Source organism: Sorex araneus, chromosome 1 (assembly GCF_027595985.1).
Source record: "Sorex araneus isolate mSorAra2 chromosome 1, mSorAra2.pri, whole genome shotgun sequence".
Taxonomy (NCBI): Eukaryota; Metazoa; Chordata; class Mammalia; order Eulipotyphla; family Soricidae; genus Sorex; species Sorex araneus.
In genome coordinates this window covers 208,058,475-208,072,309 of record NC_073302.1, presented here as the reverse complement: position 1 = coordinate 208,072,309, position 13,835 = coordinate 208,058,475, and the positions used below count along the sequence as shown (strand labels likewise).

The 13,835-nt window shown below is 37.9% G+C and overlaps 1 pseudogene; it reads right to left on the bottom strand.

Annotated features, from left to right (window-relative positions):
* Positions 1-11,160: 11,160 nt before the first annotated feature.
* Positions 11,161-11,449, bottom strand: LOC101555569 (mitochondrial import inner membrane translocase subunit Tim8 A-like; annotated as a pseudogene).
* Between the last annotated feature and the right edge of the window lie 2,386 nt (positions 11,450-13,835).

Sequence of the window (13,835 nt, the reverse complement as noted above, 5' to 3'; positions counted from 1 at the left end):
CCAAATAATTACGTAGTTTATGCTAACATAATGAGCTTTATGATGTTGATTGTTATTATTGTTATTATTATTATTGTTTTTGTTGTTATTATTATTGTTATGATTGTTCATTATCTTAGTCTTGTGATTCCTAGTTCTGGGACAGAAGAATATGGTCCTGGGGAACTCCAGGAATGTTAAAGATAGAGCCGTGGGGATGAGGTATGGTTGGTTGATGGGGAGAAATAGAACTGCTGGCGAGGAGAAACTGTGGGTCCCCCTCTTGTTTTCAAGGGGAAACTGAGGCGTTCTCTTTCATATGGATGGTGTATATCCAGCTCTAATTTAGACCAAATGGGAATCTCATTAATCCTTTTTTGAACCTTTTCTGAAATTCATCAAGAAACACCAGAAAACTGTGTTTTCATTTCAAACATCTTCATATTAAGATATTGTGACTAATTCATTTGTTAGCACAGTGAAAGCCAAGTCAAATACAGCTTTGGGGTCTAGTACCTCTGTGTCCAGGCAATTGTCAACCTCTGTCTTGAGCACTAGCAGTCATTCTAAGACAAGGTACAGGTGTTGGTTTTAAAATTCTCCAACAGATTTGCTATTTCAGATCTCCCAGTCTGAAAATGTCTACTTTTATTAAGGGATCAAATACATGAAACCAGCATTTTGGTTGAAACACTGCCTTCCAATCGGGCTCGGCATTTATATACTTGTCTATCATCTCCCTGGTTTCAAGTTGTCTTTATTCCTGGGTGGCACTGATCTGTGTTTGCTTTTCTTATCTACCTCCAGTTAGTAAGGTAATGAAAATGAGATTCTGTGGTTTCCTCCTTTCTAGACTTTATAATTGCTTACTGACCTTCACATAACAACTCATTCAGTCAAGTTCAGGTCTCTAGTGATTTCACCAACAAAACAATAGAAACCTCATTTGAGCCCAGTCTTGGAGAGAAGTTCAATATTATTTAGTAAGCTGGGTTCGGAAAATGAAAACTCATATTTATCGCCACCCCACCTCTACCCTACCCCCAGATGCCAAAGCTTTCAACAGATAATAACTTGTCTTTTAGGGCTAATCATTAATTTAGGAGAAATTCATTTCTTCTCTCCTAAAGCTCTTAGAAAACAAGTTTCATGAATTATCTAAGAAGTAGAATCCAAGTTGTTTATGAGGTAATCTGTTGCTGAAAAATGCTGCCTATACAATAAGCTGAGCCTTGGAAGAGGACAGGCTGCAATTTAAAACCTGTAGGAATGTAGCTCAGTTTAAGATGTCAGTTCCTTTTTCTCACCAAATCCTGGGCTATGGAAAATAAAAGTGGTAAATGTTATATAAATAGCATATGACATTTGCAAAGGTTAAGAAGACTTGCTTTACTCCTTTTCTTCTTTTCCCAAGTATTATATTTGAGCAGTGAACCCCAAAGTTTCAGTCTTCAGGTACAAGCCTTCGGATCACATTACAGGTGATACTGAAGTAGATCAGGAATTTTGACCCTGTTTTTTTCCTGGAAGAAAGCATGGCCTCACTAAGTAAGATTTTGCACAAACATCACCCAAACCAGGGGTGACGTGGCGTCCTGCCAAGAGGTCTCAGGCTGCTGAATTTTCACAAGGCAAACTGGCCATGTCTTCAGTTTTCTTAAGGAATATGGGCATAACAAGCTCCATTCCCTCTATTGATGGAAAATCTTTGAATTTTATTCTTTAATCCTCCTTTTCAAATGGCTAAACAAAGAAGTAGGGTGTTCCTGCAACAAAATCTGTGAAAAAACATTCAATGTCCAGGATACCTGAACAGTTAGAGGGGGTGAGTTTTACGTGTCATATACAGAACTAAACTTGGAGCTAGAAGAAAACTCAAAAGGTCATCTGAGTCCTACCCTGCCTCTGACCAAAATTAATTTAAATGTGTGTGTCTGGAGGGAAGGGGAATTCATGAAATATGAAAAGAATAAAACTCTACAGTTCCATCGTAAGGTGCTCATTTGGGGTTCATCAAACTTTGGGAGAGTTGATACTCCCTAATATAAATTCATTTAAATTTGTTTTCTACTTCTTTCTTATAAAGAAATTTCTCTCCCCCCTACTGGTAATATGAATATTTAATATTCTGTATTACACCCATATTCATGTGTCAATGGAGTTTCAGGAGATTGCTCCACTAAGATGTAACAACTTTCAAAAAGAAATCACTTCTGTGTCTTCAGTAGCACATGTTTTTGTGCATTGACCAAAAATTCAGAGTCTAGTTTTTCCATGGAGTAAGGCTTTGCAAGCCAACTTTTTATCTCTGAGTCATAAATATTTACACAACTCATTTATTCCACAGCACATAGTACAGTGTTGATAGATAATAGTCAATAGCTGACTATTGATTCATTAATGATTGTTGAGAGCTGGATCTCATGATTAACCATATTGGCCCTTTCTAAACCCTTGACTGAATCATAACAACTCCCTCATTCCTGTCTCTCTCCTTCTTTTTATCTCCCTAAAGTACCTTTAATATGCTAGCCTCTGAGCCCCAACCTGTCAGATTTGGGCACTGAATAAAACCAGCCACTGTGGCTCATCCTTTGGACTCCCTGGTGTTTGAGTCGGTATAGTCACCCAGGGGTCTATTTCAGGTGCCTCAAGCTGAAACTTCTCCCAATCAGCTTCCTATTTTCTGTTCCCTTAGCAAAAGTTGAACCATGGCATATTAGTAAAGATGAAGGTGGTGAGTGTCACTAACTAGGTCCACAGGGACTGAATGGACAATGACTGCTGCACAGAGCTACGTGGAGAAGATAATAGCAGTAAGACACTTAAGTTTAGATCATTTGGATTTGGTCATTTAGGATCCGAAGTCCTTCCCCTGTATCTTACTACTTGACATACAGTCTGAAAACCAGCAGCATCAATCACCCCAGAAAACCAACGAGGAGAGTTAGGTCCTAGCTCAACCCTTCTGAATAGAATCTTCAAGATTTCCAGATGAATTGTAGGCATTAAAAGTCTGAGAAGTATTGAGCTAGAGTAATGTTTCTTAGTTCTGGCTGCACATTGAAAAACAATAGGAAAACTTTGGGCAAAAATACTGATGTCCAGGAACCTCTAGATGTGATCCACAGCAGTATTTTATAAGGTAGATTCTAGCATGAAGTTAGGGTCCAAGGACTACTTCCTTAGGGTTTATTTTACTGATAATGTAAGTTTACTGAAAACCTGATCATAATGAACATTGAAATAAATTGCTCCCAGACCTCATTAATAGCAGATAACAATTTATTTTCTAACAATAGAAGATTTTAGCAATGTTCTTTGTTATAGAATATTTCAGCATATAATATAATTGTTGCATAATTATAAATATATTAACCTCACATGTACCTACCACCCAGCAATACATAGTCATATTGTTTCACCATATTCTCTTCTAATCCGTTTTTCTCTGTGTTTTTAGGCATTCCTACTACCTTTTCATTTAGTCATGTCCTGCTTCCATTAACCCCTTCTTCTTATACTCTATACCAAATACATGCCTACTTCATTTCCGGTTTCAGTCCCGATCAATTGAGTTTGCTATATGCATTTATCTCATCTTTTGATAATTCTTTCACAGTTTAAAAAATACTATGTGATACTTATGGCAAAGTGTAGACATACTCAAAGAGGAAAATCTAAAATTACTCATAATCATATCAATAAGAGATAGCCATTAAAGATACTTCAGTGCATTTCTTTCCTTTTTTCCCTAAGCATACATACACTCACTAAAACTGTTTGTAGGCTAGGATTACACAATGTCTATTTATTTATAACTTGCTTTTTGCACATATTTATTCATTGGGTAAGATGTTCTAGTGAGTCTCTTTTTAAGAATGAACAAGGAAGTAATGTAAAGACAGAAGCTGGAGCAGACGTGTGCACAGAAAAACCTAGAAAGCTACTTTTTAGACATAAACACAAACTAAAAAGATAAGCAGAGAGAAATGACAAGAAACAATGAGATTACAATGAGCTGAAAAAGTTCATCCCCACTTTGTATGGTTTTCTAATTGGGGTTCCAGTATCTTCTGGGTCCCAATTGACTTCTTTTCCTTAGAAACAGGATAGTCTTTTGTATCATCCTAATATATTTCTTTGCTTTTTCTTAAGATTACCAAATGGGTTCTATTTCTTACAAGCATAATAACCCTAACCGAGGTAAAAACTTGAAAAATACTCAAGAAAATCCAGACATAAGAAGACAGATGGATAGTGGCTTGCTTAAGTAAACAAGAATTTTTATCTTGAAGGTAAAATCTCCCCCAAATAGTCAATTTTGTTCTTGTTGAAGCTTCTATGCTATGTTACTTCTCACCCTCAGATGTGTGGATGAGAAATTTTATTTAACACACCATGACAACCTGTCAAAAAGAATGACTAGAGTACATTGTGTGGTCCAAGCATCTTGATTTGTTTTTGCCTGGAGTTGGATAATTGCCTTGCTAGTTCCTGTCATCATTGGGGACCAGATGCAATGAGAAACTAAACCGGTGTTCAGTGGGATTAGTCAGTGGTCTTTAGCACCCTAAATTCTTGCTATTAGCTAGGTGATAGAACTCTTCAGTGTTTCAAGGCCAGAGCAAAGATAGTTTTCTGGCAAGGAAATGCTATGATAGCTCAAGGGACCTTTCCAAATATCTAATAGTGTCACCCAAAGCATTGGGTTAGGTGGAGTTAGATGGAATTCAGTGAACTGTCTTCTGTTTCAACTACTGTGTGTTCTAAATGCATAAGTACATGGCATTTGTTTTGTTTGATGCAGACATCAGTGTTTTATTTTTCAATTAAGATGTTCTGAAGAATCAATTTTTAATCATTGTTTAAAAAGCACCTCCTTCATCTAAATCTACCTCCAATATTTTCTCTTCCTGTCTCTCTTTCTCAGTCATAGGCATTCCATTCTCTTTGCCACCCTCTCTCTCCCTCTTCCCCTTTCCCTCCCCCCCTCCATGTCCCTCTCTTCTTCTCTCTCTCTCCCTCTCTCCCTCTCATCCTCCCTCTCTCTCTTCCCCCCCCCACACCTCCATGACATAATACATAATACACTTACACTACTTGTAAGTTGTCAGTCTAACAGCTGAATGTCAATTTCTTAAGGACAGGCACTTTACTTGATTCTCCATTCAATGCCCACTGCATATTACAGAGCCCGGCACACAATAGACCCTTCAGAGATACATGTGAATAAATAAATTAACTCCTAGACATAGCACTTCTAAGAATTGGGCGGGGATTAAATTCCTGACCAAATGGGCTGCCATAGTCTTTTCCTTTCCCACAATTATAAAGCTAATTTTTGCTTAGATTTGAACAAAGACTTGAAAATTCACTACTCTTTCCATGTCTTTTCAAACCAGTCTTTTGCATCACTGAGCTTCCTTTCTTTTTAGCCTCAGCTCTTAAACACTACATCCAGCTGTTCCTTCTAAATTAAAAATGGAAGGAGGTAGCACGTGGGTTTCATTTCCATAATGCCATAATTCCCAGCCCTGGGATGCCTCCCACCACAAAGTGCCTCTAATTACCTCAAGGGAACATCATTAAAACTTCAGAGAAAGAATAATTTTAATTCATTTGAAGTTTTAAATAAACATAGCCACATATGACAAAATCAAGCAAACAATCATGCAAGTATTAAAATGGTGGAGAAAGTAAGAAGCCTGTTCTAATGAATTTCAAGGATGAGCGGCACAATTCTGAACTGCAGTTAGTGTGATATATGCCTCCTATACATTTCCAAACTCACCTTCGAATTTTCTCTAATTTACACACTTCACCTACTCGCCTTCCAAATTACCAAGTCCAGAAATGCCTCTTGTTTCCTCTATTAATATGCTGCCTCTCCCATTTCGCTTCACATATTAAGTCTTAACTTATTGGCTTCAGTGACACTCAATGATCCCAAAGGCTGGGGGGAGGGTAAAATATGTGTTTTTCCAAGGTGTCTCCATGCCTGGATTGTCACTTCTAATCTCTGAACTACTGAACTACTGCTTGCTCTCTATGTCTTGTAGAAGAACTATTGATCTGTAATCTCACTAGTGCATTTTTTCTTTCTCATAAAATCCCAGGAACACTCTAATTAAGGACAGACTCTGGCTACAAATTATAGAGAAGGAGGCACCCAGGCATTCAAATAGAATTTAGAACTTTGGTGCTTAACACCCAGGGCAATTCACAAGCAGATCCGTACTTAAACTCTCCTTAATCAGGCAGCCAGGTTCTGCTGTGTCCCAAAGGCAATATAGATAAATAAATAAACTAACAAATAAATGTAAATTAGATGTGTGTTACAGACAACACTATTGATCCCATGGCATACAATTTGTGAATAATGAGAAGCAGCAGGAAAAACATAAATTCTGGTTTCAAAACAACGGAGTATCTCTGAATGCAGCCTCTCCCAGCTGTATGTTAATTTTCTTCCTGAACCTCTGACTTCCTTACCTATAAAATAAAAATAATACTATTTACCTTACAGCTCTGTTGTGGCAAAAAATGTATATAAAGTAGCACCATGAGGTGCACTCAGTAGATAATAGTTACCACCTCTCCTTCAGATTACCGTGCTCCAGAGTCAAGCCAGAGGCTACAGAAGTACTTATGTTCTTACCATACAAAGGCATAGGATGGGGAAATGGAAAAAGTGGGACAGTCTGAGATTGGTGACTGAGGAGTAAGAATGTGCTGTGTGAATGAGGAGAAACGATGAGGAGAGAATTTGGACTTAACTGTGAGTGTTAGGTTTCTGGAGGCCACTTTGACAAAGGCAAAAGTCTCCTCTCATGAGCACTGGGCAGGGGGAAATGCATTCTACTAAATAACTAGCCCTAGCTCTTCGACACTGAATGAGGAAGACTGAAGAGAGTCCATTGACTGGCCATCCCAGGTCACTGGAGATCTTGACCAATAAAGGGGTTGGGAGTCAAGCTACATGGAGTCATGCTGAAGCAGGAGAAAAGGGAGTAAAATCCACAAGCAGAGATGGTTCTTTCAAGTAGCTTGGTTGGGAAGGGAAATTACTTCTCACCTTCCTCATGTTGATGACTAGAAATTTTAATGCCAGAAATAGCACAAGTGGATGTGCCAAGCTACACAGAAGGTCTCAGTTGCCGAGACAATCCTCTTCCACCCCTGCCTCAGCAGTTCCTCAACTGAGGAACAGTTCTTTGGACATCTCAAGTGGTCTGCTAGAACCTCCTTTGCTCCTCTGGAAACTGACATTAGCTTCTCTCTGGAATGCTTAAAGATTGGATCCAGGGTGAGACAGATCCCAGCTCACAAACCATGGCTGACAGTCTTGGATAATGTGCTAACTCCTTTGTGCCTCAATATCCAAAAGAATAAAACTGGGAGGGAGGGTGTGCAGAGTGATAGTATAGTGGGTAGGGCATTTGTCTTGCATGCAGGTGACTTGGGTTTGATACTATATGGTTACCTGAGAACTGCCAGGAATAATTCCTGAGTCCACAGCCAGGAGTAATTTCTGAACATTGCTGGGTGTGGCCAAAAATCAAAATAAAACAAAAGAATAAAACTAGGGATGTAAAGAGCACCTGAATGGGGGTGCTGTGAGGATTCAGTGTGTAACCTTGTAAATCATTGAGAACAATGTTTGACATATTGTAGGTGCTCAAAAACATTAACTAATTGTTGTTTGTCAAGGACTTGTGATGGGGGTCAGAGCCATAGTACAGCAGGTAGGTCAATTGTCTTGCGTGTGGCCAACCTGGGTTCAGTCTCCATCATTCCCTATGGTCCCCTAAGCACCACCAGCAGTAATTCCTTAGTGCACAGCCAGGAGTAACCCCTGAACAATGCCAGGTGTGCCCCTTCCTCTTCCCTGTCCCCCAAAAAAGACGTACTTACTACATGTCAATAGATCTAGTGAGTCTCATTCTGTGATGTCCTGAATTCTCTCTTGTCCTAAGACACCCAATCCTATGATAACTCTTCTTCCTGCCTTTTGTTTCCAATGGTCTGCTGGACCTTCCCTGCTTCTCTGGAAACTGACATTGGCTCCTCTCTGGGATGCTTAGAACTTGGAGTCAGGATGAGACAGACCTGACTAGTATCCCAGCTCACAAACCATGGCTGACAGACTTGGATGATGCTAAACTTGAAACTCTTCTGAGCCAATTGCTTTTTTGGCCAATCCTTCATCTCCAATACTAGTGACACAACCTCAAACCAAGACCTAAGTCACTGAAATATTGTATCAACTATAACATTGCTTTATTTTTTTGCTTAGCACATACTAAGCATTATTCTATTAGTTTTACATGATAAAATATTCATAAACACACAACAAACTCATGCACAATGAAGCCAGTCTATGCAAAACACAGTAATGATTTAAATGCAGTTTGAGCTAGACGTACCACCATGCTCCTGATCCTGGGTTACATTTCCTAGACACCAGTTAGATATCTTACTCCTGCTGGAACTTGGATTTCCTCGTCATTTCTTCTTTACATGAAATTTTAGGTGTTTGTATGATAAATTTTTTAAAGTTTCTTTAATGTTCTCACAATTTCTTGAGATATGCCAAGAAATATTTTAACCCCTCAAATTTCAGCTGACTTGCTGTGATTAGGTGATGGATTCAGACACACCCCTCTGCTCGTTCCAAGCCTGGGCTCCAAAGGATTTTCACGCTTCTGCCTACTCTTGTAAAATTCCTGTTATCATTTCACATGGATAAGTCCTAGACAACCTGAGGAAATATAAACGAAGACCAAAACACCCAAGTTGAAAGCGAGTCAGCCTCAGCTGACTTGGCACCTGATCCCAGATACCTGGATGAACTCCAGCAAAGAGCAGTTTGAGACTGACACAGATTATCAGAGCAGCCCAACGGAACCCTGGCCAAACTACTGATCTAGAGAATCAGTAACTAAATGAATGTTTATTGTTTTAAGTTTCTAAGTTTCAGGGCGGTTTGTTATGTAGCAAAAGCTCACTGATACAATCTGCAAATCTGTTCCAAAAATCATTAATTCATTTCTTTGTTTTCTGATGAAGTTCCTGTTTGCCGCTCAATTCACTTGTTGATATTCCTGTTCCATGCCTTAATAATGCTCTTGATCAAATGTTTGGCAGGAGATAAATAGTATTACAGGAAGATCTCACTAGAACTCCAGTAATAAACTTCTTTTGAATGAGATCCAAACCTATTCTTTTTACACCAAATTTTCTGCTATGATATTATAGTAAAGAATCTGGGTAATTGCCAATTGTAGAATAGACGAATTTAATTCAACTGCTATTAACAAAGATTCAGCTACAACTTCAATGCACATAGTTTCCCAGCTTCTTTTTAGGGAAATAAAACACTTTAGTCAACTTAAGTTTAATATCAAAGGTCCATAAAAATCATCAAGAATCCAGACTCCTTTTTCTATTAATTTATTGTTGTCTTTCTTCAAATGATTTATCACGAGTTTATAACATCATAAAACTTAAGAGACATGGAAGACCTCCCAAAGTAGATATGATCCACTATGCCCACCACCCAAATCTCCTGTGACTTCATTTTGCAAAGATTGCTCTGCACATCCCTCCATCCACTTCACTTTTCCTTAAGAAACCTCTACAGTTTTCAAGGATTCCAGAAACTAGTTTTGTGTACCTGTTTGCTTACTTACTCCTCGTTGAGTGAAAATATCAAGAAATGATCTTTTACTTCCTTATTTAAATTCCTTAGCGCAGTCATCTCAAATACCATCCATATTGTTCCAAATGGCACAAATTCATTTTATTGGGGGAAGGTCCTTCCCTGGCCATGTTGGGGGTCCAGGAGCTACTCTGAATGATAGATGATACAGGCCTGGTGCTTGGGACTGGCAATTAATTCAGGCACTAAGATGCCACTCTGCTCAGGTCCAAAAGTCCAGAAAGCCCTTGGGGACACAATGACAGTTCCGGGGGGTGTAAGGCATCACAAAAGATAGAACTCAAGACCTTCTCAAATCTACTTCTTTGAGCAATCTCCATCACTGCAGAGATTTTATAATTTCAAAAAACATTTTCATAATTGTTTTGAAACTTAAAGAAGCTTTCATTAAAAGGAAGCAGTGGATGGAATCTATACATTAGATATGATGTATTTCTACCTGAAATGAGTTTTTAACTGGACTTCTCTTTTTAACTTGGTTAGGCACTACATCTTTAAATTTTTGAGACCCTAACAGATACAGAGTTATAAGTTGCCTTTTTCCTTTAACAATGAAAATTATGTTCACTTCTAAGGGTCTTTTATTGCTAAGGGCCTCTAGATTCTCAGGCAGCCTGTACTACTACAACATCAAAGTTCATAGAGATAATTAACTTAGTATAAGGGAATTAAACTAGAAAGGTGAATTGTACTATATGAACATTACAGATTTTTTTTTCCAGCACTCATAACTAAAACCTGGAAAAGGACATCTACAATTAATTACCAAATTGCTTTTCTTCCCACTTCCACTTTTTGAGAGACACAAAGATATATATCAATCTCCCCAGAAATCTAAAACAAATCCATACATGTGGTGAATTTTACCGACATGGTCCAACTATTGGATCAGAGAAAACAGTTCTACTATTAAAATTATAGAAAGCAGTTAATGTTGCTGAAGTTCCTGTTTGCCATCCAATTCACTTGTTGATATTCCTGGTACATGCCTTAATAACGCTCTTGATCAAATCTTTGGCAGGAGATAAACAGTATTAAAGCAAGATCTCACTAGAACTCCAGTAATAAAACTTCTTTGAAAGAGATCCAAACCTGTTCCCTTTAAACCAAACTTTATGCTATGATATTATAGCAAAGAATCTAGGTAATTACCAAATGTAGAGCAGAACAATTATCTTTGAGAAAAGCATAGCCCCTTATTATGGTAATATGCATTTAGTAGACTTCCATTCACCTGTCAACTTCTTTCATGAAATTGGTAAAGCACAACCAAAAAACATATATGACCCCAGCAAACACATACAAAATTAGTCTTTGTTAATTCTTAGATGATAACTAGATGTCCCAATAATGACAAAGATTGTAGTCAATACCCTCATAATATCTCTTTGAACCACCCCATCAATTGGTCTTCATTTCTTGAAGTACCTTCCATTTGCAAAGAGGTAATGCTGATATCAGTCAGAAAGAGCTGAGAAGACTGGCTTGGATTTCTGGATCTGTTTCAGTAGATTCTAGATAAATTTGCTTGGATCAATGTAGCGCTTGATACAGTTTACAAAAAAGACATCAGCCCAACTGTCAAACTTTGACCCAGGCTTATCCATGGCACTTCTCCCAACAAAGGTCTGTAATCTGACTCAACAGCTGCTGGAAATGCTTCTGTGCCTACACTTCGATGAAGTGCTGCAGCTGCTGGTCTACCAAGCACAAACCCCCTGCAGAGGAAGTTAAGGAGGAATCCATCCCAAAGCAACTTTGCATACCAAGTTGAACTCAGCACCAACCAACCCGCCTTCATGTGTCTCTGAGACAGAAACAGAACTACAATCCTCCAATTTTACCATTTTTAACAGCAGTGTTCAACTGGATATACCACAGCTAGTTTACTTAGTCATCTGTTGGTAGACATTTTGGTTTATCCCATGTTTGGGTTATTGTGAATGATGCTGCTATAAATACAGGGCACAAGTGTACACTTGAATTAGTGTTTTCAAATCCCTCAGATAAAGTCCAATAAGTGGTATTACTAGAGCATTAGGTATTTTCATTTTTAATTTTTTAAGGAATCATCATATAATTTTCCATTTACTGTTAAAATCTGCATTCCCAACAACACAGTACCAAAGTTTCTTTTTCTTTACATTCTTATCAACATATTTTATTTCCAATATTTCTGATATAGGTAATTTTTTACTCTTGTGAGATTGTATCTTCTGATTATGATTGGCATTTTCCTAAATGTCGGGTTTCTTTTTTATGTATATGGGCCATCTGTATGTCTTCTTTGTAAAGTGTCTATTTGGGCCATTTTTTAAAACTGGGTTGCTTGCATCTTTGTTGTTAAGTTGTGTAAGTTCTTTATATATTTTAGATATCAATGCCTTGTCAGATATAAAAATGTAAAAATATCTTCTCCCAATCGCTCGGTTGCCCTTTCGTTTCTGTAGTAGTTTCTTTCACAGTGCAGAAGACTTCTCATTTCATATAGACCTCTTTGCTTAGACTTGCTTGCTTCTGTTTCCTTTGCCAATGGAGCTGAATTTCCAAATAGAAGTCCTTCAGCATATGGACTATGTTTTCTTATGTATTTCATCATTTCTAGCCTAATATTTCAAGAAATTAATCTATGAGTTTATTTTCATGATCTAGTTTTATTTTTTCACATGGTACCGTCCAGTGTTCTCAGCACCATTTGTTGAAGAAGCTTTCTTTCCTTTGTAAGAGATTAGCTGCCTATATACTCATGGATTATTTCCAGATTGTCGATTCTATTTTATTGAGCTCTGTGACTATTTTTGTTTCGGTACTAAACTATTTTAGTTATTATTGTTTTGTAGTATAGTTTGAAATCTGGGTACATGTTGCTTCTGTTTTTCTTTTTCTTTTCTTAAAATTGCATTGGCTAGGGGCTGGTAAAGCACTGCAGCATGTAGGGCAATTGCCTTGCACTCAGCTGACCCAAGATCAATCCCCAGTACCCTGTATGGTTTCCCAAGCCTGAGATCCCTGAGAGTAGAGCCAGAAGTAAATCCCTGAGCACCGCCAAGTGTGGCCCAAATTCCAAAATAATAATAATAATAACTTTGGCTATTGGAGATTCTTTAATGTTCCATATAAGCATTTAACTCAAATCAAGGAGAGTTCAATTATTAGAGCACATGTTTACTGTATAAAAAGTCCTGGGTTTGATCTCCGGCATTTTACAGCCCCACTGAGATCAGTAAGAGTGCCTCTGGGAGCACCCACATATAACTTGGGTGTCTGTCACTTGAATAGAGCCTGAATATTCTGGGAATACCCCTAGAAACTGCCGCATCACTGGGCATTTTACCTACGGAACAAATTTTTAGTCTCACTTTATTTTTCATTTCCTTCCAAAATGTCATTATTATTTTGATAGAAACTACTTTGAACCTATATGTTTCTTAGTTCCAACAGTTATTTTAATAATGTTTATTATTATAGTATATGAGCATGGATTATTTTTCCAATTTCTCTTGGTCATCTTTTATTCCTGTAGTTTCAGTGTAGGGGCCTTTCACCTCTGCTGGTTGTACTCCCACGTAATTTTTCTTTTTAATGAAATTATTTTCTTAATATCCATTTCATCTAATTCATCATATATAGAAAAGTAACAGATCTACATATGTGGATCTTGTATCCTGTCATTTTACCAAACTCCCTAATTATTTCTAATCATTTTTGATGATAGAGTTTTCTATTTAGAGTATCATGTCATTTGCAAAAATTATATTTTTACTTCTTTTCCAATCTGGGTTCTATTATTTCTTTATCTTTATTATTTTGCCACACACAACTTTATTTTTTTTTATTTTTTTTTAATTTATTTATTTTTAATTAGAGAATCACCGTGAGGGTACAGTTACAGATTTATACACTTTTGTGCTTATAGTTCCCTCATACAAAGTTCGGGAACCCATCCCTTCACCAGTGCCCATTCTCCACCACCCGTAAACCCAGCGTCCCTCCCACCCTCCCCAATCCCATCTCCCCCCCACCCCACCCTGCCACTGTGGCAAGGCATTCCCTTCTGTTCTCTCTCTCTAATTAGCTGTTGTGGTTTGCAATAAAGGTGTTGAGTGGCCGCTGTGCTCAGTCTCTAGCCCTC